Source organism: Pristiophorus japonicus, chromosome 20, assembly GCF_044704955.1.
Source record: "Pristiophorus japonicus isolate sPriJap1 chromosome 20, sPriJap1.hap1, whole genome shotgun sequence".
NCBI classification, from domain to species: Eukaryota; Metazoa; Chordata; class Chondrichthyes; family Pristiophoridae; genus Pristiophorus; species Pristiophorus japonicus.
Window position 1 is genome coordinate 62,515,440 of NC_091996.1, and position 23,332 is coordinate 62,538,771.

The following is a 23,332-nucleotide window of genomic DNA, read 5'->3' on the forward strand; positions in this document are numbered from 1 at the left end:
AGACAGTTTCTTAAACGATAAGGGGATAAGGGGTTATGGGGAACGGGCAGGGAAGTGGAGTTGAGTCCATGATCAGATTAGCCATGATCTTATTGAATGGCGGAGCAGGCTCGAGGGGCCGTATGACCTATTCCTGTTCCTATTTCTTATGTTCTCATGTTCTTATTAATTTTCTGGTGAAAAGTAGATGAGTTTATGGTTCAGAATTTGCTGGTAAAATAACAGCAAGTTTAATGCGCATGCTGTTATTAGTGTGCAAATAACCGAGCAATTTGTGGCAAGGAAGAAATACCCCGCCACAAGTTGCTGGACAATGTGCGCTGCTCCGCCATTTACCTTGTAAAAACAGGGGCTCCCCCTCAACCTCCCCAATGTGTTTTAAGAAATTGCTACATTTGCGCTGTTTAAACAAATTAAATTTGACGCAGAAAGTTTGGGCCGGTACTTAATGATGCAAGGTTCTTTTTAGTGATTAAATTTATGTTCCCATAATGCCACTCAATCGCCATGGCCCAAAAAGGGAACAATTAAAATGGTGAAGTCTCATTCCTACAGGTAGTAAATTGTTTCTAGAGGTTTATAAAATGACATTTGTTTTCTTATTTTTCCTTTCTGTCTCTTTTTCTCTGGCTCTCTTAATCCAATTTTTCTTTCCTTCTTTCCATTTCTCTTTCTGGACCTAACTGAACTCAAATTCACCCTATTTGCTTCTCCACCGTTCCTCTGTTTCGTTCTCTGTCCTTCAATCTCATTGGTTAAGGAGATAGATTGTCCTGTCGTTCACCAAGTTCTCAGATGCCCCGTTGATCTCACTGCGCCATTATCACCCCGCACTTCCAGCAATTTGCAGCACAAAAACATTTCAAGCTGAGTGAAAAAAATCTAACAGGGCACAGCGTGCAATGCCCCACTTCAGCAAATGCTGGTATATGGTTACCCTGTTTTTCCATAGGCTGTTTTGGCAAAGTTACGTCAGACAAAGGGAGATCCCTTGCAGAATTTCATCCCCTCCACTCCCCCCCCCCCCCCCCCCCCCCCCCCACCAACCCCAGATTCTCTTATCCCTCATAACTAAAGCCTCTTACCCTGGTATCACCTTAGCAAATCTCTTCTCTGCACTATTTATGGTCATGACATCTCTCTTAATCTCACATTAATTATTAAATAAATTGTCTAATAATTCTTTAAATCTATATAATTTACTTTTTATTGGAGATGTGTGTTGGGTGATTTACGGATACAACCTTACATTAGATAAATATCTGAAGAGTTCAGTAAAGTCTGAAAAGGTGCAACTTGAAAATTACAGTACATTAAACTGTCAAGTTCAGTTTGCCATAAAAAATGATGGTGCAAAACACAATTTCGTACAAAAACTCATGAATTAATCAGCTGCTGATTACAAAATCATTCAAAAAAAATGAAGATACCCTTACGATACTAAAGATTCTGGTGCATTATATTAGGACATTGTGTTGTGAAACAAAATCCTAACTCACTTATTATAAATAGATTTACTTAACACATGGGAGGATGCTTCTCCCTTGTCTCAGATTTCCAAAGTAATGGCGGTGCAGAGATATAATTGCTCATTTTTTTTTATACAAATGAATAAATTAAAATTGCTGCTACGTATATAAAAAATGATCAAGCAGCTGTTGGCTTCCCTCTTAAAAATATTCCTTGTGGAGTAGTAATTAAGTATTGGATTATGATCAGTGGTAACATAGCCCAATCAACAGTAATATTACCCCACAGGACCATTCTGCAGTATGGCTTTGAAATCAGCAATGGTAAGACAATAGCACCCCCTAGTGGTCACAGTGATCTGATGCTTATTTGTTACAAATCTGATTCCCAGCACGACCTGATTCAACGATATTCAAACTTTTCCAGCAGAAGTGATGTTCAAGGATCCCACTGTTTGTGTGCTCAGGTTACAGCAAAGAGATGAGCGTCTTTCTGACATATGTCCTTTGGTGCGAAAATCTGAATATCTTAGCACTGGACAAGCAAGAAAGATAATGGCCCAAAAATCCCGGTCGGCTGCTTCCTGCGGGCGATCAGGTAAAAAAGTTTAAAAAGATGAGCACCTACCTGTTCCTGCTGCGCCCACGCGAGTTCCTGGTCCTGAGGCCTCCACTGATTGCGCGTCGCAGCGCGTGCACGTCAGGACATGCACGGGGCTGGAGCTGCAGTCACATGGTTCTGGCAGCCAATCAAGGTAAAGTATTTTCTCATTCATAATAATGGGAACTCTGTAAGTTGGAGTTCTCATTATTATGAATGAGAACTCCACCACCCCCACCCAAACACACAAAACTCTAATAAAAAAATAGATAAAATACACCACATATTTTTATTAATTTAAATTAATATTATTTATGTATTATAAAAATATATACTTTTCCAATTTTTTACAAAGTTTTTTAAATTATGGTTTAAAATAAACTTACTGTAGTGGGGAGGGTTTTTAAAATGTGTTTTTATAATTTTATTTTATAATGTTTATGTGTATTTTAAAACTCTTATGCCTGTAAAAGTAGGCTATACGCCGGCTTTTATCAGGCGCAAGAGTTTTGAGGACATTTGCTGGGCAAGATATGGGTAAATACCGCTCCAGCTTGACAGATCGGAAAAGCCGGTTTTCAGCGCATGCGCATTGTGCGCTGAAAACCAGCTTTTGTGATGCCTTCCTGGATCCGTACACATTCAGTACGGACCCGGGAGGCCAGAATTTCTGGGCCAATAGCTGCTGTAAATTGGGGGGTGTGATTACTTAGAAAGAACAAAGGTTTCCTGGGACTTCCAACTTTCCACAATGCATGTCTTTCAAAGGAGCTACTGTGCTCCAGTAGTCCTGTGGTTTGCAAAATCTGTTCTTGCTTAAATCAATACTAAAGAGTGTGCAATGTTGCATGGAATCGCCCACAAACCTGTTTCTGAATTTCAATAGAAGTATTGAGAATCTATGCCAGAGTAGATTTTTCAGTACCCTTGCTCACAGCGAAGTGTCTCTCACCTGCCACAAGCACAGATCCGAAAGTCACATTCTCGTCCATTGAAATCAATGGTTGCTGTTTTCCAATTCACATGACCTAGGTACCTTTAGTTTTAGGGAAGACGGGCGCCCAGTGCAAACTTGAATCTGTCATTGGTGCAAGAACAGAACAGATGTCAGGGTTGCCACGTAAGGTTGGAGACTGTACTCAGTGGGTTGGGGAGGGGGGAATAATAAGGAACAAAGATAACACTTTCTAGGGTCCTGTCTATTCCAGTGCCTGAATGACTTGAAGAAATGCTCATTTCCAGCCCTGAAAGCAAGCCAGCAAAACTTGGGAGGTGCACAGAGCACTTCAAACTACGGCCCAGCTGATACAGTGAAAGATTTGCGCTGAATAAAGGACATTTATCTGATGGTCCCGGAATGTACTGCATGTTGTCACCCCCCCTCCCTATCCCCATCTGTCAAAATATGTACTTGTACAAATAACTGGAGTGATGTATTCCCGTCCCTTTCCCCTTTCATTCCCTGCCAACTGACATTTACAATCAAAATCAACCGATAATTACATTTGTTTTGCTCCGAAAGCAGAGGTTTAGTCATGGTACATATTATCAATGCCGAGTTTCTCCCTACTTTAAAATTGAAGTATTTTATATCTGACAGGGTATGAATCATTTTTTCATTTAAAAATATGTATGTTTTTGGCCTTGGCAATTTCAACACCCGAGTTTTGTTAATAATTAGCACTGACTTTCATAACAGATGAGGATAAGATCAGTGCTCAGCTACATTACTGACCCAAGTTTGATTTGATATGACAAGAATACGATAAACTGATTTTGCCATTCATTACAGTTCTTTTCTCATTGTAGTCACATTTCTAATCCTCAATACCATCCATGCTGTAGACCAGATTATTGAGCACTGGTGTCATCATATCCATTAATAACATGGTAAAACTGCAGGATTACACCCTGTCATCATTCAATCAACCTCTTGGTTACAAAATGGATAATGTTGTACTAAGGATTAAAACAGCTACTGATATTACACTGAATATACAGCACAGAAACAGGCAATCCGGCCCAACAAGTCCATGCCAGCATTTATGCTCCACTCAAGCCATAATTTATAGTAGTCATACAATGTTCTGATGCATGGGGGCAGGGGGCATTTTTTAATAAAAAAGGACTGTGCAATAGGGTCCTCCCGATATAACAGGATCACATGCACAAGAATTTGCCACAATTTTCAAACAGCACACTTATAGTCTTCAACCAACTCTGTTGGGACCTACTCGCATACCACAGACATAAGGCAAGTTACTGAAGAAGCCACCTGAACAGCCCTGGCATTATCGTCCATGAACCTGCTATCTGATCTTGGTCAGGCAGCTCACCACCAGCTGCTCTGCTGTTGCTGGCCAGCATCAGGATGCAGGTTCACAGGACTACAGCCCGGCAGCAAAAAGCAGGCTTGGGCTTCCAATCGTCATGCAGCCCCAGACCACCGAAAGCCAGGTGCTCCCAGACAACCAAACACCGTAGAGTCGTGTTACCTTCAACTATCCTGCTGTTTCGGATCAGACTATCCTTGACCTAAAATCCACAACCATCAGACTCGCCAGGCAGGCCCTGAACTTTACAGCCATCAGTCAGGCCCTGTAAAGAAAACGAAAGAATTTGCATTTATATTGCGGTTTCACAATCTCAGGACATCTTAAAGCATATTACAGTCAATTAAATAGAGGCTCTTCTGAAGAGTCTATCTCAGGCTCCTACCTAGATGATTTTTCTAAGTGCCCTGTTACCACCTTAATAAATTTAGCCCGTGTCCATTGTATACGTTGCTTTGGAATCAAGCCTCCATCTCTCTGTCTCCTTTCTTGCACATTGCCATCTTCCAATCTGTAGAAACCACTCCTAGTCTCAGAACTTGAAGATTACAACCAATGCAGCCACATAACTTCTAATACCCTCTTACAAACCCTAGGACTGGATGCCTGGACCTGATGATCTACATCCTAGGGTTTTGAAAGAGGCGCTATAGAGATTGTGGATGCATTGGTTGTCATCTTCCAAAATTTCAGAGATTCTAGAGTGGTTTCTACAGATTGGAAGATGGCTAATGTAACCCCGCTATTTAAGAAAGGAGGAAACGGGGAACTGGAGACCGGTTAGCCTGACACCAGTAGTAGAGAAAATGCTAGAATCTATTATTAAGGATATGGTAACAGGGCACTTAGAAAATAATAATAAGATTGGGCAGAGTCAACATGGATTTATGAAAAGGAAATCATGTTTGACAAATCTGTTAAGAGTTTTTTGAGATTGTAACTAGCAGAATAGATAAGGGGGGGGAATCTGTGGATGTAGTGTATTTGGATTTTCAGAAGGCATTCGATAAGGTGCCACACAAGAAATTATTGAACAAAATTAGGGCTCATGGGATTGGGGGTAATATACTAGCATGGATTGATGATTGGTTAACGAACAGAGTAGGAATAAACGGGTCATTTTCGGGTTGGCAGGCTGTAACTAGTGGGGTGCCGCAAGGATCGATGCTTGGGTCCCAGCTATTCACAATCTGTATCAATAATTTGGATGAGGGGACCAAATGGAATACAGATTAGACCTCCCTTATCCGGGATTCCCTTATCCGGCATCACCCCTCGTCCGGCATGATTCCGGCGGCCGGGGGCGCATGCGCAGAATGCGGCCGACCTCCACCGCAACTTTAGGGCCGCACCGACACTCAGCCCACTGGGGCCGCGCTCACACTCGTTGGGGCAGTGCCGACGCTCAGCCCGCTGGGGCCCCGCCCACATTCAGCCCGCTGGGGCCGCACCCACACTCAGCCCGCGCCGACACTCGCTGGGGCCGCACCGACACTCAGCCCACTGGGGCCGCGCTCACACTCGTTGGGGCCGTGCCGACGCTCAGCCCGCTGGGGCCGTGCCCACATTCAGCCCGCTGGGGCCGCGCCCACACTCAGCCTGCGCCAACACTCGCTGGGGCCGCACCGACACTCAGCCCACTGGGGCCGCGCTCACACTCGTTGGGGCCGTGCCGACGCTCAGCCCGCTGGGGCCGCGCCCACATTCAGCCCGCTGGGGCTGCGCCCACACTCAGCCCGCGCCGACACTCGCTGGGGCCGCACCGACACTCAGCCCACTGGGGCCGCGCTCACACTCGTTGGGGCAGTGCCGACGCTCAGCCCGCTGGGGCCCCGCCCACATTCAGCCCGCTGGGGCCGCGCCCACACTCAGCCCGCGCCGACACTCGCTGGGGCCGCACCGACACTCAGCTCACTGGGGCCATGCTCACACTCATTGGGGCCGTGCCGACACTCGCTGGGGCCACACCCACACTCAGCCCACTGGGGCTGCGCTCACACTCGTTGGGGCCGTGCCGACGCTCAGCCCGCTGGGGCCGTGCCCACACTCAGCCCGCGCTGACACTCGTTGGGGCCGCACCGACACCCAGCCCACTGGGGCCGCGCCTACACCCGCTGGGGCCACACCCACACTCAACCCACTGGGGCCGCACCCACATTCAGCCCACTGGGGCCGCACCCACACTCAGCCCACTGGGGCCGCACCGACACCCAGCCCACTGGGGCCGCGCCTACACCCGCTGGGGCCGCACCCACACTCAACCCACTGGGGCCGCACCCACACACAGCCCACTGGGGCCGCACCCACACTCAGCCCACTGGGGCTGCGCTCACACTCGTTGGGGCCGTGCCGATGCTCAGCCCGCTGGGGCCGCGCCCACACACAGCCCGCGCTGACACTCGCTGGGGCCGCACCGACACCCAGCCCACTGGGGCTGCGCTCACACCCGCTGGGGCCGCACCCACACTCAGCCCGCTGAGGCCGCGCCGACACCCACTGGGGCCACGCCGACATCCACTGGGGCCGCGCCCACACTCAGCCCGCTGGGGCCGCGCCCACACTCAGCCCGCAGGGCTCCCCGCTGCCCCCAATTTTTTGATATGCTTGCGGCACATGAAGTATTTTGCCACAGGCTAGAACTTGGAACACCTACCCTTTATGAGTGCACGTCGCTGTTGCGCTCACGTGGGAAGTTAACATAATGATAAAAATATAATTTGGCTTATCAAGCTTGTTCGTTCTGCAGACCAACTACAATCTAACTATCCTATTATGAACATTACCAACCCAATCAACCTAAAAGTTTCTCCCTGTCTCCTCAAAGGCAAATCTAGCCACCTCCATAATGTCTACCTACATTGTACATCCTTAATGGATTGCTTTCCATGGCAGGACATTCCCATGGCTTAAGTTAAATATTTGGATGTTTTCAACATGACCTTTTTTTTTAAGTAATTCATTGGATGTGAGCGTCGCTGGCAAGACCAGCATTTATTGCCCATGAGAAGATGGTGGTATACAACTTGGCTTGCTCGGCCATTTCAGAGGGCATATAAGAGCCAACCACATTGCTGTGGGTCTGGAGTCACATATAGGATCGGGTAAGGATGGCAGATTTCCTTCCCTAAAGGACATTAGTGAACCAGATGGGTTTTTACGACAATCCAGTAATTTCATGGTCATAATTTCTGATACTAGCTTTTTATTCCAGATTTATTTAATTGAATTTAAATTCCCCAGCTGTCGTGATGGGATTTGAATTCACGTTTCCGGATCATTAATCCAGGCCTCTGGATTACTAATCCAATAACCTAACCACTATGCTAGAATATCCAGGTCTATGTAGGTGGAAGACACAGTTGTAGGAATCGGGCAGTTTACTTGACAAAAGGGCAGTGTTGAAAATGTAGACATGTATTCTCAAATATGGGCCTATTATAAGGTTAATCACGCTGCCTAGGTCTAAGAGAAACAAAAGAAGGCAAATTTATTTTGTCCTGCATCTCCCAGCAGGGCATGCACAAGGCAGAAATCTCAGCTCCAACAAGTCCTTCAATCAACTATCATGATCACTGACCTGATTTCCATGCTCCAGTTGATCTGACTATTCTTGCGCTAATTATCCTAGCATGGCTCCACAATGTCTACAGTGACTTCAGTGGACAATGGGATATGGCACTCTGCCACCCGCAGATATGTATAATAAAGAACCACACCAGCTATCTATCATGTAACCATGACTTCACTCAATGCCAACCCATTATAAATAGATAAGGCAACTAACAATGATACAAATACAGTTTATATTCAAACAGTGTTAAAGATTAATATTCCTATTCAGGAAAAAACAAAATCCCATTGTTAACTGCTCACCCATGGCTCACCTGATGGCATAGTGAGTTTATACAATGGGTGCCCTGAGCCATACTGAACAGGTTAATCCCCCAACTGTGTTCAGTGACCTGATCTCAGCTGGAGCAACATCAGGGGCACTACAATTATCCTCAGCATCGGGAGGCAGCAATGGTGGGGGGGTGGGGGGGGGAGGTAGAAAGATGGACAAAAAAAGATTGACCTGGGTTCCCCTTCCTGATCACTACCCTGCTGGAACTATCTAATAGCACGTCGGGAGTATCTTCACCACATGGACTGCAGCAGTTCAGAAGATGGCCCACCACCAACTCAAGGGCAACTAGGGATAGAAACATAGAAATATAGAAAATAGGTGCAGGAGTAGGCCATTCGGCCCTGGGGATTTATCGGCCTTCAATCCCATCAATTTCCCTAACACAATTTCCTGCCTAATAAGGATTTCCGTCAGTTCCTCCTTCTCACTAGACCCTCAGTCCCCTAGTATTTCCGGAAGGTTATTTGTGTCTTCCTTATTGAAGACAGAACCAAAGTATTTGTTCAATTGGTCTACCATTTCTTTGTTCCCCATTATAAATTCACCTGATTCTGACTGCAAGAGACCTACATTTGTCTTCACTAATCTTTTTCTCTTCACATATCTATAGTAGCTTTTGCAGTCAGTTTTTATGTTTCCTGCAAGCTTACTCTCATACTCTATTTGCCCCCTCTTAATTAAACCCTTTGTCCTCCTCTGCTGAATTCTAAATTTCTCCCAGTCCTCAGGTTTGCTGCTTTTTCTGGCCAATTTATATGCCTCTTCCTTGGTTTTAACACTATCCCTAATTTCCCTTGTTAGCTACGGTTGAGCCATCTTCCCCGTTTTATTTTTACTCCAGACAGGGATGTACAATTGTTGAAGTTCATCCATGTGATCTTTAAATGTTTGCCATTGCCTATCCACTGTCAACCCTTTAAGTATCATTCGCCAGTCTATCCTAGCCAATTCACGTCTCAAACCATCGAAGTTACCTTTCTTTAAGTTCAGGACCCTAGTCTCTGAATTAACTGTGTCACTCTCCATCTTAATAAAGAATTCTACCATATTATGGTCACGCTTCCCCAAGGGGCCTCACACAACAAGATTGCTAATTAATCCTCTCTAATTACACAACACCCAGTCTAGGATGGCCAGCTCTCTAGTTGGTTCCTCGACATATTGGTTTAGAAAACCATCCCTTATACACTCCAGGAAATCCTCCTCCACCGTATTGCTACCAGTTTGGTTAGCCCAATCTATATATAGATTAAAGTCACCCATGATACCATGATAACTGCTGTATCCTTATTGCACGCGTCCCTAATTTCCTGTTTGATGCCATCCCCAACCTCACTACTACTGTTTGGTGGTCTGTACACAACTCCCACTAGCGTTTTCTGCCCTTTGGTGTTCCGTAGCTCTACCCAAACAGGGCTCAAGTTTTGGACCCCTGCTAGAACGGCGCACATCGGAGAGGTCTGCCTAATTTGTAGAACAGAAATTGCGCCGAATACTCAACTTGCGATTCTCCGAAATCTGTAGGTCCATTTCCAGCTCGGCGCGGCGCAGCAGGAGCTGCTGGGGGCGGAACTACAGCCCTGCGCCAAAAACATTGCCGGCAGCTGCGCACCTGCGCAGTGGAGGCTGCGCGCGTGTGCAGTAGCTCCTGGCCTTCCCAGCGCGTCCTGTCTCCGGGCGACGACCCTATCCCTGGCCAAATGGACGTCGCCCCTATCCCGGCCGAGTGGCCTGACAGCTTTTACCTCCTCCGCGGCGGCCCGCCCGGCATCTCCTGGGGACAGGCCCCGCCCGAACACCTCAGCGGTGGCGGGGCCTGCCTGCCCAGCATCTCGCTGGGGGCAGACCCCGCCCGAAGTGGCGTCCTTGTTGGCGGCGGTCCCGCATCTGCTAGGGGTGGGGCCCCGCCCGAAGTCCTCAAAGTAGTCGGCTGCGGCAGGGCCCGCCCGAAGTCCTGGGTAGCAGTCCGGCATCTCCTTGGGGGGTGCCCATCCCAGCAGGCTGTTGGAGGGCTCCCGGTGATGCAGTAGGTGAGTAAAAACTTTAAATTTTTATTTATTGATTGATTTTTTATTATTTTTTTTTGATTGATTTATTGGTTAATTTATTGATTTTTGATTTATTTTGCATTTATTGTTGATGATGGCTCTTTATTTGTAAAAGTGAAGTGTTTAAAGCTTGTAAAATCCCCTAAGTTCACTCTAACTTCCCTTCCGCCCCCCCCGCCCGTCTCTCGTTCCCTGTGCCTAATTTATAAAGTGAGGCAAGGTTTTTCTGAGCGTACAAAAATCTACACTTCCTCCATTCTAAGTTAGTTTGGAGTAAGTTTTTGCTGCCTAAACTTGCAAAACAGGCGTAAGTGACTGGTAACGCCCCCTTTTGAAAAAAACTGTTCTAAAACTATTCTAACTCTCTAGAATTGGAGCAAACTAAATGTCAAGAATTGAAATTTCTAAGATACTCCATTCTAAACTAGTTGCACCAAAATAATAGGAGCAACTCGAGCTGAAACTTGAGCCCACAGATTCCACATCATCCAAGCTAATGTCCTTCTTTACGATTGCGTTAATCCCTTCTTTAACCAGCAACGCTACCCCACCTCCTTTTCCTTTCTGTCTATCCTTCCTGAATGTTGAATACCACTGGATGTTGATTTGCCAGCCTTGGTCACCCTGGAGCCATGTCTCCGTAATCCCAATTACATCATATCCGTTAACAGCTATCTGTGCAGTTAATTCATCCATCTTATTACGAATGCTCCCACATTGAGACACAGAGCCTTGTTTTTTTAACACTCTGTGTCCTTTTAGAATTATGTTGTACTGTGGCCCTTTTTGATTTTTGCCTTTAATTTCTCTGCCCTCCGCTTTTCCTTATCTCCTTTCTACCTTTTACTTCTGTTCCCATTTTACTTCCCTCTGTCTCCCTGCATAGATTCCCATCCCCCTGCCATATTAGTTTAAATCCTCCCTGACAGCACTAGCAAACACTCCCCCGAGGGCATCGGTTCCAGTCTGGCCCAGGTGCAGACCATCCGGTTTGTACTGGTCCCACCTCCCCCAGAACCGGTTCCAATGTCCCAGGAATTTGAATCCCTCCCTCTTGCACCATTCCTCAAGCTACGTATCCAGCTATTTCTACTCTGGTAGCAATCCTGAGATTACTACCTTTGAGACACTTCTTTTTAATTTAACTCCTAGCTCCCTAAATTCAGCTTGTAGGACCTATATCGTTGGTACCTATATGCACTACGGCAACTGACTGTTCACCCTCCCCCTCCAGAATGTCCTGAAGCCGCTCCGAGACATCCTTGACCCTTGCACCAGGGAGGCAACATACCATCCTGGAGTCTCGATTGCGGTGCAGAAACGCCTATTTATTCCCCTTACAATAGAATCCCCTACCACTATAGCTCTCTCATTCTTTTTCCTGCCCTCCTGTGCAGAAGAGCCACCCATGGTGCCATGAATTTGGCTGCTGCTGCCTTCCCCTGATGAGCCAGCTCCCCCAACAATATCCAAAGTGGTATATCTGTTTTGGAGGGAGATGACCGCAGGGGATCCCTGCATTACCTTCCTACTCCTGCTCTGCCTGATGGTCACCCATTCCCTATCTGCCTTTGTAATCTTTACCTGCGGTGTGACCAACTCACTAAACGTGCTATGTCTTTTGTATACCAAGCTTGTTTAAATTTTGGTTGAACATTACTGATTTTTCCATATTTAGGTTTCTCCTACTCTGTTCACCTTTGCAAGAAGAGTTTAACTGTCCAGAGTGGTATTTTGGGGAGAAGGAAAAGATGCCATGAGTATTCTGGTGTCTTAATTCTTAACTAGACAAATGTCAAAAAAGACAATCTAGAGATACAGAAATGAGACCTCATTTGCCCCATTGTTACCTGTCAGTGTAGCAGGCCAGTGCCATTGGAGAGAGCAGCGTGCGGCGGCATAGCACTGCAGGGAGCAGCGCGTGCTGCTGCAGGAGGGCAACGGCTACGAAGCCAGGTCGCTGATTGCAGTGCGGGCAGGCACAGCAGGAAGGGCAAAGGAGCGGCAAGAGTCCATAGAGGGAAGTGACCGGGGCCCAGGAGAGGCGTGAATCTGGGGCCCAGAAGAGGCACGGGCCCAGGGGCAGCACGGGCCAGCCCACACTGCGATATGTATGCACACTCGGTCTGTGCAGCAGAGCTGGTCCAGTTAGTCTTGGGTAATCCTTGCCACTGGACCAGAACCTAACTCTGTCAAGCCCGTGTGGTGGCTGGTGTGCAATGGTCACCACATGTTAAAAAAATCCAAGCACAGGCATCTTCCATCCTTCACGATGTAGTTCAAAATCTGGAATATTAGATCTTTTATTGAAACACCTGTGAACTCGTCCCTTTTTGGCATGGAAGCAAGTCATCCTCGCTTCGAGGGACTGCCTATGATGATGAAACGTGCTATTCACGACATCTTCAGCATTGCGGATGCTCCAGAGTGAATCCATGCACAGCTCCAGTGCCGCAATGCGGTCTGACAGGAGCTGCAGCTGGATACACTTCCCACACACATAGTAAGTGTCCCTGATTTCCCACATAGCACAGGAGGAGCATGACACGGGTCTGGGCTCTCCTGCCATGACTTACCCCTTAAATTAACTTAATTTGGCAACAATGCCAAAGGTTACCTACTGATAAAAAAGATAAAATACTCACCAATCCACCAGCCAATCACTTACCCACTTGGCTGTGACGTCACACTTCGATTTCTTTTTACTTCTTTGTTTTACCTTCGGCATCGATCTCCCGCTCCCGAACTGCTGCTACTCCTCCTGAACTCCGCCCCCTTTTATCAGGGCCTCAATCTCCCGAACTGCTGCTCCTCCTCCCGAGCTCCGCGCCCTTTTATCAGGGCCTCGATCTCACAAATTGCTGCTTCGCCTTCCGAGCTCCGCGTACTTTTATCAGGGCCTCGATCTCCCGAACTGCTGCTCCTTCTTTCGAACTTCGCGCCCTGGGAAACAAATGTTAGCCTTGCGAGCATTAGCCACATCCCAATAATTAATTTTTTAAGAGGCCTATGAAAAGAAATCCTGATTACAAAGGAAGGAAGATAGGAAAAGGAGTAGACCATTCAGCCCCTCGAGCCCGTTCTGCCATTCAATTAGATCATGGCCCATCTGTATCTTAACTCCACCTACCTGCCTTGGTTCCGTAACCCTTAATGCCCTTGCCTAACAAAAATCTATCAATCTATCAATCTCAGTTTTGACATTTTCAATTAACCCCGCAGCCTCAACAGCTTTTGAGGGAAAAGAGCTCCAGATTTCCACCACCCTGTGTGTGAAGAAGTGCTTTCTCACCCTTAAGAATGCTTTCAGGTTATGCTCCCTTGTTCTGGACTGCTCCACCAGAGGAAATAGTTTATCTCTATCTACCCTGATAATTATAAATTATCTGTGACTAAATGTGAAGGAATCGAAACTGCAAAAGATACCAATAATGACTATAAAGGTTTACATCATTGAAGGACACTACCATCACGTCTGTGCCAGTTTTTTGCTAGATAAATCCAAACTAATCCCACTGCCCTGCTCTCTCTCTCCATAGCCCTGTATCTTACTCTGCTGTTTAGTCATGGCACTACCACCAGAGGAGATAGATTCTAAACGCACGTCATAATACGATTTTAACACTATAGAGAATAAGAAGTTTGTCTCACAAGTTAAATTTGAGCATCAGTATCTCTCTGCCCTACAACACAGACGTTTGACTATAAAGCAGGGAATTGTAAAATTGAGAGACACGAAAGCCCTCACCTAAGATACCACTTGAAATAAAATCTGGCAGATAGGATACTGCTGGAAACATATTCTGTATTTTCCTCCTGTATTGTTAAAAGCTTTGCATGTAAGAAAGACTTGCATATATATAGTGCCTTTCCTGACCACCGGATGTCTCAAAGCGCTTTACGGCCAATGAAGCACTTTTGGAGCAAAGTCACTTTTGTAATGTGGGAGACTTCCCTCAGCCTCCTGTGTTCCAAAGAAAACAATCTTGCCTCATAGCTAAAATTCTCCAGTCCTGGCAACATCCTGATAAATCTCCTCTGTACCCTCTCTAGTGCAATCACATCCTTCCTATAATGTGGTGACCAGAACTGTCTGCAATACTCTAGCTGTGGCCTAACTAATGTTTTATACAGTTCAAGCATAACCTCTCTGCTATTATATTCTATGGTTCGGCTAATAAAGGAAAGTATCCCATATGCCTTCTTAACCACTGTATCTACCTGTCCTGCTACCTTCGGGGATCTGTGGACATGCACTCCAAGATCCCTTTGTTCCTCTACACTTCTCATATATTATGTATTTCCTTGCCTTGTCAGCCCTCCCAAAATACATTACCTTACACTTCTCCAGATTTAATTCTATTTGCCACTTTTCTGCCCACCGGACCAGTCCACTGATACCTTCCTGCAGTCTATAGCTTTTGTGCTCACAATCAACCACAAGGCCAATTTTTGTATCATCTGCAAACTTCTTAATCATTCCCTCTACATAGGAACATAGAGGGCATTGAGCCCCTTAAGCCTGTTCTGCCATTCAATGAGATCATGGCTGATCTGCGACCTAACTCCATATACCCACTTTTGGCCTATATCCCTTAATATCATTGGTAAACAAAAAGCTATCAATCTCAGATTTAAAATTAACAATTGATCTAGCATCAATTGCCATTTGTGGAAGAGAGTTCCAAATTTCTAACAGCCTTTGTATGTAGAAGTGTTTCCTAATTTCACTCCTGATTGATCTGATTCCCACCGCTCTCCCACTCCCCCCCTCCCCCCGAGCCCTAGAATCCTCAACCAACGTAACGTTTCTCTCTATCTACTCTATCTGTTCCCTTTAATATCTTGAAAACTTTGATCAGATCACCCCTTAATCTTCTAAATTCTAGGGAATATAACCATAATTTGTGTAATCTCTTCTTGTAACTTAACTCTTGAAGTCCAGGTATCATTCTGGCAAACCTTCCAAAGCCAATATATCCTTCCTAAGGTGTGATACCCAGAACTGCTCACAATATCCAGGTGTGGTCTAACCAGGGTTGTGTATAGCTGCAGCATAACTTCTACCCTCTTGTACTCTAATCCTCTAGATATAAAGGCCAGCATCTAATTAGCCTTTTTGATTATTTTCTGTACTTGTTCATGACATTTTAATGATCTATGTACCTGGACTCCCACTGTTTTTAGCTTTTCACCATTTAAAAAGTACCCTGTTCTAACCTTTTTAGGTCCAAAGTGGATTGTCACTCTTTAGTGCCATTATTTTCTTCATTACCAATACAAAAGCAAAATACTGCGGATGCTGGAATCTGGAATAAAAACAGAAAATGCTGGAAATCTCAGCAGGTCAGGCAGCATCTGTGGAGAGAAAGCGGAGTTAACGTTTCAGGTCAATGACCCTTTCTCTCCACAGATGCTACCTGACATGCTGAGATTTCCAGCATTTTCTGTTTTTATTTTCTTCATTACTGTTATTTAATTTACGTAAATTTTATTCCCTTCCCGAATTCAAATATTAGTTTCCTTGGGATTTCTGGCATGCTATCCTCTTCCTCTACTGTAAATACTGACACAAAGTAATTATTCAACATGTCCACTATTTCCTTATTATCATTGACAATGTTACCGCTTTCAGTTTTTAAGGGGCCAACAATGCTCCTGACTCCTCTCTTTTTCCTAATACCATTGTAAAAATTCTTTGTTGATTTTGATATCCCTTGCAAGTTTTTTTTCATACTCTCTTTTTGTAGCTCTTACTATATTTTGTGACTCTTTGCTGTTCTTTGAGTCTTTCCCATTCGCAAAGATCTGTGCTAGGTTTTGCATTCGAGTCCAAATCATTGATATGTACCACAAAAGCAAGGGACCTAGTACTGAGCCCTGCGGAAACCCACTGGAAACAGCCTTCCAGTCACAAAAGCACCCGTCAACCATTACCCTTTCCTTCCTGCCACCGAGCCAATTTTGGATCCAACTTGGCACTTACCCTTGGATCCTTCTACTTTGCTGACCAGTCTGCTATGTGGGACCTTGTCAAAAGCCTTGCTAAAATCCATGTAGACTACTTTAAAGTTGTCAAATTATGCAGGAATGTGATAATAGTAAGGAGAAATGGTTTCCACTGGCAGAAGAGTCAGAGCACACAAATTTAAGATTGTGTCAGCTGTGACCCAGTTGGTAGCACCACCACCTGAGCACAAAAATCTAGGCTGATACTCCAGTGAAAGAAAGACTTGGACTGATATAGCGCCTTTCACGACCATCGGACATCTCAAAGTGCTTTACAGCCAATTAAGTAATTTTGGAGTATAGTCACTGTTGTAATGTGGGAAGCACGGCAGCCAATTTGCGCACCAACAAGCTCCCACAAACAGCAATGTGATAATGACCAGATTGTTATATATGCAGACTATAGATATACTCTCTGTGTAGTCACTGTATAGTTGCATAAGATGGTGACTTGTTACCTGATGTACTATCAATAAGGTTTACACTGTGTATGTACTATGCTGGCACCACTAGAGGGTGCAACTGGTGGAGACCGGGATTTCCTGCCCCTGCGGCAGAGGCTGTCCACCAGAGGGCACTGCAGTGGGAGACCTGAAGTTCACCTGCATAGGTGTGCAGGGCCCAGTATAAAAGGCTGCCCACTATGCTTGTGCCTCACTCTGGAGTTACGAATAAAGGACCAAGATCACTACAGTTTGAGTACAACACATTGTCTTGTGGAGTCATTCATAAGTGCATTACAGACATAACAACTGGCGACGAGAATATGGACTTTCACGCGATTATGGCTACCTTTGGGACACTAAAAGACTTCGCAGAGGGTGATGATTGGGATGCCTTCACGGAAAGGCTCGAGCTATATTTCTTGGCAAACGATCTGGCAGGGGTGAGACACATTGGCGGAGAAGCACAAGGCTATGCTGCTGACCAGTTGTGGGCCCAAAATCTACCGCCTTGTCAGGGACTTGCTGGCATCCACGAAGCCCAAGGATAAGACATACGATGAGCTGACTGAACTAATTCGCGACCAACTAAAACCAAAACAGAGCATCCTCACAGCCAGGCATAGATTCTCCACTCACCGCAGACCTGAGGGCCAGGAGATTGCAAAATATGCTGCCGACCTCAGGACTTGCGGCACAGTGTGATTTCGGCACACACCTCAACGAAGCATTGCGAGACATCTTCGTTATGGGAATTGGCCACGAGGGCCTCCTTCACAAGCTATTATCTGCCGACACCACAGTCAACCTGCAGAAGGCCATCAGCATCAGTCAGGCGTTCATGACCTCAACCTGCAGCACCAGCAAATTATTCATCCCGTGGACTCAAACCCGGCAAGTACTGTACACAGAATGGTGCCTTTCACAGGCAAGACTGTAGAACGTGGCTCTGCCCAGGGCAGAGAGCACAGACCTCAGGGTTCCAGAACTCAAGAGTCCGCCGAGGGATGTTAATCAAGTAGCACCATGCTGGCATCGCGGAGAAAACCACAGGGCTCACCAGTGTCGGTTTGCTGAGTATGTATGCAAAGCCTGTAACACGAAGGGCCACCTCCAGCGTATGTGTAAAAGAAATACGACTCACCGTCTAGCAGAGGAGTCGGTAGATGACTTTGAATCCAGCGGGGAGTATGATGATTTGGCCAGGGAGGCAGCTCAAGAAGAAGTGTATGGAGTGTATACCTGCACCACTGATTACCCTTCAGTGAAGATGGAAGTCGAGATAAATGGCATTCCAGTATTTTGGAAGTGGACACGGGAGCGAGCCAGTCAGTGATGAGCCAGGATGCCTTTGAGAGGCTATGGAACGAAAAACGACCCGAGCGGGTTCCAGTACAGAAAAAGTTGCACACCTACACCAAGGAGCTGATCTCAGTCCTTGGTAGTGCGGATGTAAATGTAATCCATAATGGTGTAGTGCACGTTACTTCTGTGGATTGTTGCAGGTGATGGTCCAACTCTACTCAGAAGAAGGTGGATGGGAAGATCCAGTGGAAATGGGAAGACCTCTTCACTCCAACAATCGATGTCCCCTGTGCTCAGAGGCAGAGCAAAACCTGACCATGACTTGGGCCAGGCACCAGAGAACAGACCAGCGCAGCACATGAGGCACAGACCGTCCATCACGACTGCGTGGCAATGATCCGACTGGAGCGACCTAAAAGTACCTTCCTGGCTCTAGTGGCAGGACACTTGAGGAGATCAAATTCACAGGCACTCTTCCAGCTTTTGTGGCAGAATTGCGAGAAAGAAGGATCAAGGCAGTCGACCTCGAGGACAGAGGCAAGATGGCGTCCCTGCTGCAGCGAGGTGCAGCGTGGCTGAAAAGAAAGATGGCCACGGCCATATCACAAGGTGCAAGCTGAGGGACCAACACATGGTGTCTAACAAAGGATTTGATTGGGGTAAAGCCAGCATGGTTCTCTTAAAGGAGACCTGCAACTAACTGAACTTAAAGAGACATTGTATGCATGGCAATCAATGTAACGAAACGATTAAGATTGTGAACAAAATGTTGTTGCGAGATGTCGGTACTATACCTAATGTAAAGAACAAAATGTTGCTGCGAGATGTCGGGAATAGGGTGTCCCCAAAAGTAGCAAGCGAGCGAATTCGGGAGGACAGGGAGGCCACACACATCTGTGGCTCTGCCCACCAGTAGGCAATGGCAAAGGCCCTGAATCCTGGCTAGGTGAGCGAACCAAGCCCACCCTGCTAGCAAGGGCCGCAGCGCCGCTATCAGATGACTAGGACCCCGTCCGGTTGTTCTGGAACCTGCGTCCTCGCATACCTATACTGCTACCTCAGTACTTACCATGACTGAACCATGAGTGCAATCCAATCCTGGCGCACGACCGCAAAACGTAACAAATGTAAGTCAATGAACCAAGGTGTCACGATACAAACTGTAACTTCATTTCTTTGTATTTGCACTGTTTCTGATCCTGTATGTTAATGTAACAGGCCTGCTGCACTATCTCGCTGTGGCGGGGGGTTAATGGATGTATGTAGCCATGGACACAGACATGGATCACACCCAGAACCCATTAGAACCTCCACTGCATCATTGAACCATCCAAACTAGCAACCACTACCCAACGTTGTGGCAAAAGGACTTGAGGGTTAACAGGGAAAGAGCCAAGCCAAGGTGCAAGGGCTATTGGCACTTAAGTCTGGGGAGAGCTAATCCAGAGCACATAGTGCAAAGGTAATCAGCACAAAGGACTTGCGGGAGAGTGATGTTATATATGCAGACTATAGATATGCTCTCTGTGTAGTCACTGTATAGTTGCATAAGATAGAGACTTGTTACCTGATGTACTATCAATAAGGTTTACACTGTGTATATACTATGCTGGCACCACTAGAAGGTGCAACTGGTGGAGACCGAGGTTTCCTGCCCCTGTGGTAGAGGCTGTCCACCAGAGGGCACTGTGGTGGGAGACCTGAGGGTCACCTGCATAGGTGTGCAGGGCCTGGTATAAAAGGCTGCCCACCATGCTTGTGTCTCACTCTGGAGTTACGAATAAAGGACCACGGTCACTACAGTTTGAGTACAACACATTGCCTCGTGGAGTCATTCATAAATGCATTACAGACATAACACAGATAACCTGTTTTTTTTTATGTTGAGGGTTAAATATTGGCCGGGACACCGGGGATATCTCCCCTACTCTTCCTCGAAATAGTGCCATGGGATCTTTTACATCCATTTGAAAGAGTTTAACGTCTCATCCGAAAGGCGGCACCTCCTATGGCGCTATTTCGAAGGAGTGTTATCCCTGGTTGCCCATTTAACACTTTAATTCCCATCGCTGTGCCCTTAAGGAGGTGGTGGTAAGCCTTCTTGATAATTGAGTGGCTTGCTAGGCCAACTTAGGGGCAGTTAAGAGTCAACCACATTACTGTGGGGGCTGGAGTCAGTGTAGGCCAGACTGGGTAAGGATGGCATAATATTGCAACAATCTGGTAGTTTTATGGTCATTACTGATATTAGATTTTTAATTCCAGATTTATTTAATTAACTGAATTTAAATTCCACAACTGCCATAGTGATGCGGTCCCTTGTATCGAGGATGCCTTGCTTCCACCAAAAAAGGATGAGTTCACAGGTGTTTCAATGAGGACCTAATATTCCAGGCCCCGAACTGCAAATCGAAGGGTGGAAAATGCCTTTGCGTAAATTTTTTTAACGTGTGGTGGTGATGACTGAGCTAGGTTTTGGTCCAGCAGCAAGGATTAACCAAGACGACTGGCGACCAGCTCTGCTGAACGGACCTAGTGCGCACATTACTTGTGCAGATACATAACGACTATGCTACTGCACCCCTATAGTACCACAGGTTTGTCATTTCTGATGATCTCACGCTGTAAAAATATTAAGAAAGCCACCAGGTTACACAATATTTCCTGGGTCGTTTTAACCCATACAAAAATAAAACCTTGTATGAAACATAAATCCTTGAACATCGACCCCCATCTCCTCATAAAAAACAATTACTCTCAAACGCGAACGAAAAGATGGTTTCGTTCAGCAGCATCGAGCTCGAAATCTGAAGGCCCAAGCCTCGTGGAGAAGAGACCCACCACTCCACTTGCCGCCATTTCTGCTCTCCTCCGGCTCGGCCAACGGCTACAGGGGCTGACGTCACGCTGCAGGTGACATCCCGCCAGGCGCGAGCCCTATCGCTCCAGCCGCCGGGGTCATGCGCGAGAAGGCGAGGCGCGGTCCCGGCCGCTATCGACGTCACGGACCGCATGGAAGAGGTCCCGCGAAGCGCGGTCCCGGCAGTCCTCTGACGTCACGTGCTTGCAGGTGAGACCCCGCAAAGAGCGGTCGTGTCGGTTGCGTGACGACGCCCCCTCGCCCCCTCGCCCCCACCACTACTTCGGAGCCCCGCCTGGCTGAGGTAATAGTTGGGTGAGTGGTGGTGGTGGTGCTGCTGCCAAGAACCCGCCAAGAACGCCCCTGACCCAAGCTGGCTGTCGCTCGCTCGCTCGCTAGGTCAGCCGCCCGCTCTATTCGGGTAGCTGAGGTGAGTTTGAACCGTGCGGCGAGGGAGGGAAGCAGGGCGGCGGCGGCCATGTTCTGTGCATGTGCTCTCGGAAAGGGACTGTAGGGCCAGGGTTACTTTACGACCACAAAAAAGTCCACCGTTTTAAATTATTTAACAGAAATATTATACATAGACCCGAAGCGTGTGTTTCAATCATTTTGAAGCGTTTGTGGGAATGGAAAGTTAGTGCCATTCCCTGAGGGTGAGGCAACGAGGGAGGGCGGGCCCGCTGTACCATTCCCGCTTCGGGGCAGGACCGCCAATGGCCTATAATTTCATTCTGTATTTAAATACTCGGTGAAATAAGTCAACCCGTGGAGAGAGTGTGTGTGTGGTTTCCGGCCGTGCCCTTAGCCACACGGTCGTCAACCTTAAATCGTTAAATCATTGAGATTTAAGTGAGAATCTTGATCAATTAATTTTTAGGGGCGAATAAAACGAAAGGGAGAACTGCAGATGTTGAAATGTGAAACAAAAAAGAGGAAATGCTGGCCATACAGTCAACGTCTGTAAAGATAAATTAACGTTTTGGGTATAACCCTTTATTTTTTAGAGATGCTCCATGACAACGTTTCTAGCATTTTAAAATCAAAATGCGTTTATGCGGATAAATACTTGTCAGAAAATAATGGGCTCGTTTCAGTTTGAAGCTGTCAAAAAACACTACCAGCTATTTGCTGACATCTGATATTTTAACTATCTGAGAATATAGAATGAATGAAGGCCATTTGGATAAATTACATGCTCTGGTCACTTGCTAGTGTTCCCAACAATAAGTAAATTTGAACAAAACAGAATTAAATATATAATTCAGAAAAGTACATAACAGTACACAATTACCAGTATAGTAGAGGTTTGCAAACCAATTTTGTTGCAGAAGAATCTTGAAATTCCAAAAATTATTTAATTTAAACTCTTAAAACTTGTGCAAAACTTCCTCTTTGGCACATCTGATCAAAGGTTTCCTCTTGCAAAATTAGGGATACCTGCTGGTCTGTATAGCAAATTATTACAACATGTGGTAGACTTAGCCAAGGTTGGGGAGGGAAGGGAAATGTGTTGGGTATAAATGAAGTGAAAGGAAACCCCAGTATGGAGGCACAAAACAGAAACTGTAGCCAAATGACCGCCCCCTCCCTCTCCTGGATGGCTAAATGGATATGCAGTTGTATGAAGTGGGTGGGAGGAGGATTGCCCATTTTGACACTTCAGGGCATCTTCCCCAGAGAACACCAGGGCATAATTTTTGGAAGCAAGTGGTAAGCAGTTTAAAATTGAACATCATCATAGGCGGTCCCTCGAACGAGGATGACCTGCTTCCACAAGAGTTCACAGATGTTTCAATGAAGGACCCAATGTTCCAGTCCTGAACTCCAATTGAGGGGGTGGAAGAGGCCTGTGCGTGGATTTTTTAACGTGTGGTGACCGTTGCACATCAGCCACCACATGGTCTTGACAGAGCTTGGCCTTTAACCAGGACGACTGGAGACCTGCTCTGCTGCACATACCTAGTGCGCACACATATCACAGTGTGGCAGGCCCGTACTGCCGCTGGGCCCTCGGCTCAACAGGGCCCCGTACCCTCATTCGCCACATCACGATCTCTCACCACTCTCTGCCACAAACATTCACCGCACCTCAGCCACGATCCCTCATCGCTCCTCCGCCACAAAAACACTCGCCGCACCTCCGCCATGATCTCCCTCCGCACCAAACATTCGTCAAACTTCCATTACGATCACCCACCAAATCTCAGCCACGATCCCTCACCACTCCTCCACCCCAATCACTCGTCGCAAGTCTGCCACGACCTACCATGCTCCTCTGCTTTACCAGGGCCCAGCCGATGCTCCTGCTCACGCTCCAAACAATGGCCTGGGTCCTGATGATATCACTCTGTCACCCA

The 23,332-nt window shown here is 46.5% G+C and overlaps 1 protein-coding gene and 1 long non-coding RNA gene across 2 annotated transcripts in view; one reads left to right on the top strand and one right to left on the bottom strand.

The window, feature by feature from the left end:
* Window positions 1-21,034, bottom strand: part of LOC139232942 (uncharacterized) — a 182,411-nt gene extending 161,377 nt beyond the window's left edge. Inside the window, exons 1-3 of the long non-coding RNA XR_011588118.1 lie at window positions 20,957-21,034; window positions 4,566-4,668; window positions 3,023-3,148 (exon numbers count right to left, since the gene is read on the bottom strand). This is a non-coding gene — a long non-coding RNA (uncharacterized lncRNA). The remainder of the gene's footprint in view (window positions 1-3,022; window positions 3,149-4,565; window positions 4,669-20,956) is intronic.
* Window positions 21,035-21,074: 40 nt separating this feature from the next.
* Window positions 21,075-23,332, top strand: part of LOC139232531 (uncharacterized) — a 71,042-nt gene continuing 68,784 nt past the window's right edge. The window contains exon 1 of the mRNA XM_070862875.1: window positions 21,075-21,185. The gene's annotated coding sequence lies outside the window, so the exon portion shown is untranslated. The remainder of the gene's footprint in view (window positions 21,186-23,332) is intronic.